General features: G+C 46.7%; 1 non-coding gene across 1 annotated transcript; it reads right to left on the reverse strand.

Moving 5' to 3' along the window:
- Positions 1–310: 310 nt before the first annotated feature.
- BO79DRAFT_t253 lies at positions 311–382 on the reverse strand. The gene has a single exon. It is a non-coding gene; the product is annotated as a tRNA-Glu (tRNA).
- Positions 383–11,308: the final 10,926 nt, after the last annotated feature.

Here is an 11,308-nt window from a genome sequence, read left to right on the forward strand (position 1 = left end):
CATCCTTACTTACCTAGAATCTAATCCCCTAGTAAATCCAATGTAGCAGATAGTTGAACACAGTATGAAAGCTATCCCAAAACAGCCTAGCAGTACCCAAACAGGTATAGTATAGAAATAATACGGAGTAGATATAAATATATTTTGAAAAGAAAAGAAAAAAAAAAAAAAAAAAAAAAAAAAAAAAAAAAAAAAAAAAAAAAAAATAATAATAATAATATAAAACATGAAACAGCGACGATCAACCAAAAGCAGATTACAAACAAAACATATACAAAAAGAATGAAGTGGTATGAATGAAAAAAAGTATCTCCGATGCGGGGAATCGAACCCCGAGCTGCTGTGTGAGAGACAGCGATGTTAGCCATTACACCACATCGGACTTTGTTGAAATTCTGTTGTTCGGAGCAAGTTATATTGGACTGGAGGAGGGTTTGTGGTGTGGTTCGAGTGGAGACGGTTACGGTTCCAGTTTGGTGGATGGTGGTGGTGGTGGGGCACAGGGTAGGGCGGGAGGTGAGGTGAGGTCATTTGTCTTCTGTTTCTCTTTCAGAGTGTTATCTGTTTACTGTTCATCCTAGAGAGCTTTATTGTTTATTGTTTATAGTTTTATAGTGTATGTGTTGATTGGAAGGGATTGTTGTTTGGTACTTCGCATGGGAGTATGGTCTTGATTTAGTTATACAGGTTGGGAATATCATATATCTACTAGTAGTAGTCGCTTCAGTCTTTGTACATAAGTAAATAGCACCACCAGTAGTGTCGGGAACAACTGATAGTACTAGTAGTAAATAAAGACATCAAATCTCATCCACCATCAGTTGCTGCTTTTCGAGCCGTTTCAATAGGAAATGTGTAGGGGGCAAAGAACACCCACCCAGCCCACAAGAACTGAAAGATCTGGTTGCGAAGTAGGGTAGTGACACTCCCCAGTAGACCAACCCCAGCTTTGGGCTGCCACACTGTCCAAGCCACCTCTGAACCCTGTTCTCTTTCATCACGGGCCCATTATGGACCTCAAATCAAGGAGGTCAAGACACCTGGACAATTCCAAAGCTTCTGCGCATGTCTCCATGACCTTAGGTCATTGGCGCCAGCGAGTGACGTTGGAGGTTGAAATATGGCGTTGATGTTGATTGATTGAGCATTATGACAGGCCCAAGTCCGTCGGTTTTATTATATATTTGAGTTTTCAGGACTGAGCATGATGAGTATTGATTCGAGCATCAGATCCTCAACAGCATCCGCTACGAATAATCAACCATTCATCTTCATATGAAGGAGTAAAAGACCGTATACTGGGTCTGTCCTGTATTGATAGACAGCTAACAGACTGCCAGCATGAGGCACCGCAGAAGGATCTCGACAGCAACCAGCTGCCAGCGAAGCACTTTTCCGTGGTACTTTCCTTTCATACTGCGATGGTCTGTATCTGTTATTCCAGACTTCTTCACTCAGGTTTGGCACTGGTATTCCACAGCATCTAGCCCACTTTCTTTGGTATCTAGATGCTGCAGGCTTGTAGCGTCGGCCGAATGAGCTCGTCAGACTTATCACCGGCTTCGCAGTCACCTTCGAGGGTTTCGGTCAATTAGTTGACATGGAAGTCGTAGAACGCTCAAATAGTGGCGTTATTTAACGATTATTTGTAAGATGATGAGAGGAAGGACGAAAACATTCCCAAGTTCCTGACAATAGATCTCTCGGAATACCCAGCCCGTCCGGAGAGAGTTTCGCACGGCCACAGCGTAGCTCTAGGCTGAGTATTCTGCGCAGGATTGTCTCCTCCATCGTATGACACTGCGTTGTTTTCATCTCGACTCGTGATGTAGCAAGTGGTTGAGTTCAACGTGATTGCTGTTTGCGTAGAAGTCAGATCTTTGAGCTCACTGACAGCTACCAATAGATCGAAATTGAGCCGGGCGATCAATCTTCGATATGGCACCTATGAGACCACATGTCTCGAACCATATGTCCTTCCAGAAATTTGTATACTGTTTTGCAGACAATGACCAGAGAGCAAAGCGTGACCATCGAGTGCCTGTGTATCATAGTAATTCGACGTACTAGCTGTGCCAGGGCCGGGCTCCATAGAACCGGCGTATCCGGGTGGCGAGAGACAACGGCAGCAGGCCCAGTGTACTGGCTGACTTGTCACCTATATTGTCAGTTTGTTGCTTTCTGCTGTGCTGTTGATCGGCTGTTCATCTGCTAGTGTATAAGCTTCCCATACAGATTCATTTGGCCGATAGTAGGTACTATAAAAGCACCTACTGCTCGTTCTCAGCATTCGTATGACTAGAAATAGTTTACACCGGGGTGCATGGCTGTTCTGATCGAGGAATGCTTGACTAGCATCTTATATGTCTTCAGTCGCTGCTTCCATGTCGCCTTGTATGTGAGAGTATTGAACATATTGTGGTGACTCATCCGAACGAGGAGAGGCCAGTCTCACGTTTTTGAAGCACGATGACGAACTCAATGATAGAAAGTCTAATGGTAAGACTGAAGGAGAAAGAGACTTATTCTTAGTCGAACAGTGATACGTCCCACCAACATGAGCAAGATCGGTACTGCATGCTGATAATTGCTTCCTGCCGCGGTAGTATAGAAGGCGTTGAACCTGTCTCGCAGATTGCTTTCCAGCTCTCGACTGATGTCTTCTTAGAGAGCTCGAGTCTAGCTTTGCAATCGAGTAAGCAGTTCTCGATTGTATGGTGGCTTCAGCGATGGTTTGGCCATCCCCGGTTGCGAACTTCCAAAGGGAGTCGCACATTTCAGGCTTTAGAAAGGCGGACTGATCAGGTCGCCGAGCTGCCGTCCCATCCGGTACTGGAAAATCGACATTCCCCTAAATGTGCCGTTGTTCTGCAGACGCCGGGACAAGGACGAGATGGAGACTGCGTGAAGAGAATTGTTTATGGCGTGAAAACAATTACCGGACTCAGCTGGCGGGGTCGCCGATGCGCAAACGTAGTTCGATTGCCGGCATTAGTTCGCAGCTTGCTTGAACCATTCGAGGCTTTTCGATACTGTAACATCTCGAGTGGGAGCCGCTGAAACGGCGATGGTATCTCCATATAGAGGATATATGATGGCGTCGCCCAGTCGGGCTTAGTGCTTGTTGATGCATACCTCCTCGCCTGGGAAATGCGTCCACCCAGTCAGCTCCTCTTCTTCAATGCTAACTTGATCGCGAAGAATGGGCAGCATACTCAGCATTCTAAGTGAAGGAAACTCAAACCGAACGATCGAGTTTTATTTGAGTCGACAGTCCCACTCATGAGAACATTATGCCAGTAACATCCACGCAACGATGATGAAAGGTCTTAGCCATCACTTTCAGCCATATTGTCTTGGCCCTAAGACTTGTCTTGCATACGGGGTTGATTGTCAGTTTCAATTCTTGTTAGATATAGAGGGAAATGTTTCGCGAGTAGGCTTTCTCGATTTTATGAAGCCTGAACCGCAAAATCACAGATGAGCACCTTTAGCTTTACCCATGTCCCCAATGGAACAGCTTTGGGCTCAAGAATATGGTATCTGTGCTTCTAATTTCCCTTTCCAGCGGCCGACGATGAATGTCCTATCAGGGAACATATGAGAACTATCCTGGCCCATCCTGGTCACTGAATGCTTCTGTTTTGTTGCGGTATTGACAGGCCATGATGGTCCGTGCGAATCATGGTTTGAAAAAAGAAGCATTTCTAAATACCCTCAGATTCCCGTCTGTCATTGAAGAAAACGGTAGTGACGGTATGAAGACATGACATTTGCGTTGATGTTCCTGTAAATGTGGGTCTTGATCATATTGATATTATGGGTATGTAGAGCTGCTCCTCATATCCTTTGGAGCAGAAGGTGACTTGTAGATAAGTAGAACCACGAAGAATGGAGAGTAGATGTCGAAATGAGTTCGACACCGGCAACAGCAGTTTAGTGGCGATGCATCGAAGAAACGCTAATGCGTTGAACCTTCGAGATCGGGGCGATAGACCAAGAGAATGTGGTACTCCGGAAGCAGTACTCGCAAATGAACAGCATACTGCTGGATGGCTCGGACTGACCATGTAGTGACAATACTCGAACCCCTCAGATCGCTTATCTACCGAGAAGTAATGCTGCAACTGTGCCTAGATATGCTGCACGAGGACATGTTCCACCCAATTGGTAAGGAAGAAGAGCGGCCTGAGGCAGTGGCTCATGCCGGAAGAGTCGCTGGATGATAACAATTGCGAGACATGATACAAGCGAATGAAAGGGATAAGTAAAAGAGACTCTGAGAGCAGAGAAAACGAGCGAAAAGTGATTGTTGATGAGAAGATAACAGGCTGCACGAAGAGACCGCAATGGCGGCTTCTTCAAGTACAGCCCAGCGAAACAAGTATGCCGATATATATACTCCGGGGTAGGAGAAACAGCTCGTAACATCTGGTAGTATTGATTGGAACTTCACGGGTGTGATGCTGTGAACATGATCGCTCCCTGGGTTCTTGACACCTAGGTCAGTTTCATTGTGTCGGGATGCGGTAGTAAGACCACACGACACTAGTAGCGGGTTTGAAGCAGGAGATACTTTGTGTCCATAACACACCAAGTTGCTGAATAGGTCGATACATAGACCGGCTCTGCTGCGATTGTTTCCAAAGTGTAGGTAGGTGAGTCTTTAGCCCATTGCCCCATGATTTGCGGTATTACAATGAGGAATGTGTGGTTACCTCATGCTCTGTCTTTTCAGCCGACTTGCGATGGGTTTGTTTTGAAATGCAGTCTTTACCGATGCAACAGCCCTGTAATCAATCAATAGTTTCTTATATAATCTCACTCTCCATCAACCACACCATAGAATGGTGCTATGGTTGCAGGGTAAATGACGTCGTTGGTCCGTTGCTCGTAGCTTAGCTGGTGCTTCGATCAGTCTGAGCCAATTCCTTAAACCCAGTGCCCTTCAGGCAGATACCAAGGTACAACCGGACGTGTGAGTCCTGGCCATAGAATGGACGAACTGACTCACGTCTGGGCGATATGCATTGCCCAACCAGCTCATCTTGACAATTTTCAGAGCTCAATCCCAGCCGTCTTTGTCTTTGGGCATGCAAAAGCCGGCATACCAGCCAGATTTTCCATGAGAGTTCTTTGTTACTTCATGGCCTTGAAGCTTTATTATGTCGGAATCTATGAGCTGGAGGAGAAAGTCTGTTTTGCGTCCACGCCACCATGCTCATCGACAGCCTCGGGGGTAGTTGCAATGAGGCGATGAAGATTCCGGTAGAAGCTCTGCATGAATTCACTGATCGTTCCTCTCTACCGCTGCACGCAGAAGAGAGATTTGGTATCTGGAGCCAACAACCGTCAGCAAAAAAAGAAAAAGCGCACCCATGCGACATCAAAGTCATCGGTATAAAGATCCATTACTCCATGTAGAGACGACGATTCTCGACGGATGAGACTTGGGCATTCATCTCGGCACGCCACAGAGCACCTCTAAGTTCAGAGTGTAAGAAGCATTGGTAGTGCAACTTTGGCGAAAGACCAATACAGAGTTCTTCATCGTCAGAAATGAAGGCGTCTAAGAGAAACGACGGACAGGGTTTCTGGTAGACAAGAACCAAAAGGTTGTGTGTGTTCTTCCCAGACTCCCTGCCTCTGAAACCGTCTTGCTGGAACCGTCAAAAGTAGCCCAGAGCAGCGCTAATGCAGTTCGCTGCCTTGTTCGTGGCATTTTCAAATCAGCTCCGCGTTGTAAGCATAAGCCATTATGAGGTATCACGCCACGAGGAGATCCGCCTACAAAGACAAGCAGTCGAAGAAGTTGATTCAGCGATGATATGAAGCTGCCGAACTAGTTAGTATAGTGACAATTCCGAATGTTCCAGGACGACGAGAGAACAGTCTGGTCGGAGTCGAACTCCACTGCTTCAGAGCAAATTTCTATTCAAAGCGTTCAGACGAGGACATCGTGCCTCGGCTGTTCTTGGAGAAACCACAAAATAAATGTAAAGTGCAGTGTATATACAGAACAAGAAGGTTCTGAACATCCCCTCGTCATTTTTGAAGAAATCAGGCTCATGAACAGCGTAGTATAAGCTCCTAGTGCAGGTTGTTCAACCGGTAATCGCGCACCGTATGTGCTGTGTCGACAAGCAAAGCAAGACTTATATGGACGAGACTAGAATGACCGGATGAAAAGGTAAGACGTTTTCAATATAGGCTCTCTCATATAGAGTATCAATTGTGTCAAATCGATATGAACATGACATCAACTTCAAAGGTTGGTGAGCAACTAGTTTTTATGTATCAGCCCATGTGATCTTCTCGTTAGATCATGAAAGTCGAGGTGCTTAGCATACCATAAGTGCGACGACACCGTACGAGCTGGAACTTCAGTCGTATGCAATGCCCTGTGTTCTCTCTCCTCTAGGCCCATCAATAAGGAAGGATGTCTGTATCGTTCCTTTGCTGGTAAGCAAGTAAACAAAATCAAAAAGAGCACAGTTAAGATGAACCACCAGATGACTGAGAAAGACCTCATAAGCCTTGACTCATTGTAGTGCTGCAGCTAACGCTCCATGAGGTCAAACATTAGCTGACGTTCATACCGTTATTCAAGCGTAGTACGCAAAGCAAATGACAATGCCACCGTCGAAAGCGTCATACTTGTCGGGTGCTTTGCCCCCTAATTCAGCTTTGGAATTGCGATAGCCGATCAAACCTGTGTCAAACATCCCGATCCTTTTCGCAAGAGGCATTCCCTCTCATAATTCATCAACCTCAGGTTTGATCTCGGGGAGCTTAGCGATTTGGAGGTCATCGTTCTATAGTGATATCTCCATGAACTTTGCCCGAGGAACTGGTAACCTCTCATGGCGCATTTTGAAAGATCCTTCTTCTTCAAGCTGCTTGGAATATTGTGCGAAGACTGAACGTGTGCATTTGCATGACGTGTGGCTGGACGGGAACAAGTAAAATGTCCTGAAATTTCCTATGAAGTAAACGTCCAACCAGCACAAAGACGCTCAAGCGCTGCTCACCAGCCAGCTTACGCTTGTGTAATGAACCAAACAGCCATATGAGACCGCAATTTATGCAGTATGCAACGGCTGAAGAACGATATAAGGATGTCATATATGCTTTCAGTTGCAAAGGGGCGTTCAAGTCTGCGGTAGCTTCAATCTCCCCTTAATGTTCGAGGACAATGCAAGGTCTTTTCGAGATCCTCCCACAATCTTGCTTGGCAGTCTGTTTGCCCCGTGAGGATGATGTGAACCACCCCAGTCACGTTGAACTCTTGAAGAAAGTGTACTTTTCTCAACATGATCACTTGGCGGCATTGAAGCCTGGGCAGCCTCATCGAACATCCTCATGGGCGGATGGTATACTGGGTCAATCGCAGTTGAGATCAACAAAGTATAAGACCGAAGCCGTTGTTTCACCACGCTTCTTCGGAAACATTTGTTCGACGGTTTTCAAGATCAATTTCTGAAATCGGGCAACACTGAGCACTCTGAGCCGCTGGATTTTCCCAAATCCAGCCTTGGCCACGCTGATTATGGTTGCATGATACCTTGCTCAATCAGTAGGATAAGCAATAATGATGTGGGGAGATGAATGTATTCGAACGGGTTCTCGAAAGTGAAATATGATAGCCAAGACACCATCCATGGCCGTTAGCGACTACCACACACCCTGAACAAAAGCGGGTGCCGTGAAGACCAGCCGACGCAAGACTTGTCATTGCGAGTGAATTGAAAAGCATCAAACCACACAGGAAAATCAGTTGTTCAATGATGGACTAAGTGTTTGCTCATCGATTAGCAATGATGTCGGGGTATGACATCGGCAAGCCCGGATCTGACGACACTATCTCTGAAGCATCATGACGCGTAAGACTTAAAGGCTGAAGGCCACCCAGCCTGCATTGTGTCGACACCCTCACTGGAAGTTCGCTGCCATTTGAGAGCCGTGTCCACAGTAGCAGCTTTCCCAGGCTGCATAGGTCGACAAGGACAAGTATCATATGAAGTTTCTCCACTCACTCAGGACCCAGTTGGCCCATGACTGCCAGTAGCTGGCCATGATATTTCTGGAGTAATGGTGGAAGTCGTGGATATGGTAACGTCTCTTACTAGCGTAGGCAGATTGATGAAGTAGGTTGTGATTGTCATAGTCTCGACATTCCGAACGCCTGTGCCTGTCGGAACTTTCCTCCGCAAGACCGGAAGCATTCTAGCCATTCTTATCTGGAGTCACGAGGAAATGGGATCCATCCATCTCCATCTGATTTCTGTATGACCGATTGCATCTGGTCAGCTTCGCTTTCATCTGCTGGTCAGGACTGACATCATGTCTTCGACTCCTCAAATACGGCCTTGCATGTAGCAGTATCAACTGCTGACGAACTGTTTGGCGGACAGACATAATATATATGGATGACTCCCATCAGCGATACATAGCGGTGCATTCTGGTGATCTCTTCACATCCAAGAAACATTTCCAGCTGTATAGACTTTTGGGTACGGTGCCTCGTGTGTTGCTGGGAAATCTCCAGACATCGAATGCCTATGATTATGGTCTTCAGCGTCAATATTTGATCGATGCCATCTGACGATTTTCCAAGATTGCAAATTCCCGCATACATGAACGTGGATTATGAACTGTCTGTCTTCTTGTCCGCCACCTGGAAAGCTAGCATGCTCCCACGTCTGATCGCTCCTTGGGTGATGAACGGGATGTCTTGGAGAAATGCGTCTCCGCGTTGTCGCTGTGTGTATCTATATCCACGAAATAGAATCTTGCGCAGCTTGTTGGAAAGTTCGTAAAATGATGTCTCATTCGATCAACTGCGAGGTTCCCTGACAAGCTTAGCATGAGGGAGCATCAACCAGAGATATATCAGTCGAGGAAAAGCAGCAGTGAGGACGAGCTTCGATGGTGGTTAATAATGTGCGATTCACGAAGCCAGCAGTATCGTTTGGAGTCAGACGCACAAGGGTATAAAAGGAGACGGCACAGACAAAACACTGGCAGGAGAGCAGATAGAGCGCCCGTTAACAGTAGCCAGCGCACTGTTCTGTACCTTTCTTGTCGGACGAGTGAAAGCAATTCCATTGAGTTGCTTGGCCGAACCAGCTTCTAAACATATATTTGGCTGTACTTCCTAGTTCCTCCGTTCACCCGAAGATGTAGTCATCGAAAGACGCCGTCTCAGGGAGATCATATACTCCCCCACCAGCCTGAATGCGTCAAGGCCAGACGCCGTCCAGATCAAGATGCAGTATGCACTGGAGAGGATGACGTGGACGATTGAGACGAAGGATATGGCAGGTTGAAAACAAATCTCTTTTCTCCGATATGGCTGTTGGCACAATAACTAGGAATATTGGGATGAGAAGAGTTCAGTGTTGTTGGTTGGATGTGCTGCGCAACGTCTTGCCTTGAGTGAACGCAGGCCTGACTGTTCTTGAACGCGGAGCATTTCCAAACATAGCTGAGGTAGCGTGCTGTGTGTTACCTGACCCGTTCCTGATCTTTCTAGCGTCGCTTGTCTTGACTAGGCGTTTCTCTCTCACCGTGGCACTGTTATTGTCCTCGGTGTTTCGTTTCTTGGAGTAATTCTTAGACGTCTGCGAGATCCAACGGAGTGGATACGGCATCACTCGCCAGATCGGACCCAATCTCTCTCATCAATATCTGTAGCATCATTGGGTACAGATTGACGCGCGTAAGCCCACCTTAATTAGGAGACATCCAACTGAAGTGTGGCATCTCCAGACTCGTGGCTCCTGAGTTGGAATGGAAGTCATGACGCAGGATTGAGTATCGTCCTGATTATATCAAAAGAACAGGAAACACAATAAAACACGAATTAGAACCACCAATGGGAGCGCGCATCTCGAAACCAACCGGAACGTTGAGCCCTACCCATTCATGCTGACGCCAGGATGTGCTCCTGGAGATATCCACCTCTAAGTCAGCGGTAGTTGATTCATTGATGTGGAAGAAAGCTTCATTTGATTCGACAAACGCACTTCATAGTACTTCTGTGCCCTGGAACCAGAACCAGATACCTGTTCCTCCACAGAGTATCGTGATAGTCCTTGTCTGTTTCGGTAACGACTAGCCTTGTACAACTACAAGCTCTTCAAGTCAAGGCTTTTCTTTCTGGTCGCAACCAGCAACCTTTTGGCGCATTCTGATGGTATGTCATGATGGCTTTGATGAAATTGGACGTTGAGCGGGGAGGTTTCTCAAAGACACATTTCTCAAGTCATGAGGCGATAATGACATAGTAGAGGCGATAATGACATAGTTGGATCTTATGCTTTTCCAAACAAAGAACGAGTGACATAGGCTTATTTGAAGAGGCCTATGGGAAACGATGTATGCACGAGGATGTATCCAGCATCATGGACTGAAGCCTTCCAGAATCCATTGCCCTTTCTTCTTAGTATCGACAGGCAAGTAATGCTGTCGGGTAGTCTCTCGCACTGTATAATTAGACAGTAAAAGTACTGATCTGCCCGGCATCGTTGACGGTGACTGCCTCCGCGGCAGACGCGTCACCGTAAGACTCTTCTGCAGTAGACATCTCCACGGGTTGTTCCCACTGATCCGTGTCCATGGTCATCTCCATGATAAGGTCTAGTAAGTGAGAGTGAGATGGGATATGTATGATGGGAGAGATTGGCGAGAAATAGAAGATAGAAGTCAGGAGAAAGAAGATCGGAAAGGTGCAGTTGTAGCAACAGCACCGTTGGCTGGCAGTCCAGTCAAGCGTATTGAGCATGATGAAGGTTGCTCAAAGACTGATCACATTATTAAAGATGCGTAGAGATAGAACATGGGAAAATGGTCTTGTGCTAGACCCTGCCGTGATGATCTTCCCTCGTGATATAGAGACACGGAAGTGGCAAGATGCGTTGTGTCTTTCTTGGACTTCGGTACACTATTGGTCGCGGGAGATAGAGAATCAGTAAAGCCTCAGCATGCCCAGCTCGCGTTAAGCAAACGCCGGAGTGTTCCACCGACGGCTATGTGTACGGTGGTCTCTTGCCGAAAACCACTGAATCGGTGTGATGTTCGTAACTCAATACCATGTGAGTGATTCAAGGCGAGACCCTCAATCAAGCGAACCCCATCGCGACAGCCGAAGCTAAAAGCTACCAGCCTAGCTTGTCTCTGCGGACCTGGCGACCGCACCATCACCACGCCGATTGATGGGTATATATTCATCCTCCCCATGTTGCAAGCGATACGGGTGATATGCAGCATTATACATGTCCGCTATCACGGTCACGATATCATCGAC

The sequence above is a fragment of the Aspergillus costaricaensis genome, assembly GCF_003184835.1.
Source record: "Aspergillus costaricaensis CBS 115574 unplaced genomic scaffold BO79scaffold_52, whole genome shotgun sequence".
Taxonomy (NCBI): domain Eukaryota; kingdom Fungi; phylum Ascomycota; class Eurotiomycetes; order Eurotiales; family Aspergillaceae; genus Aspergillus; species Aspergillus costaricensis.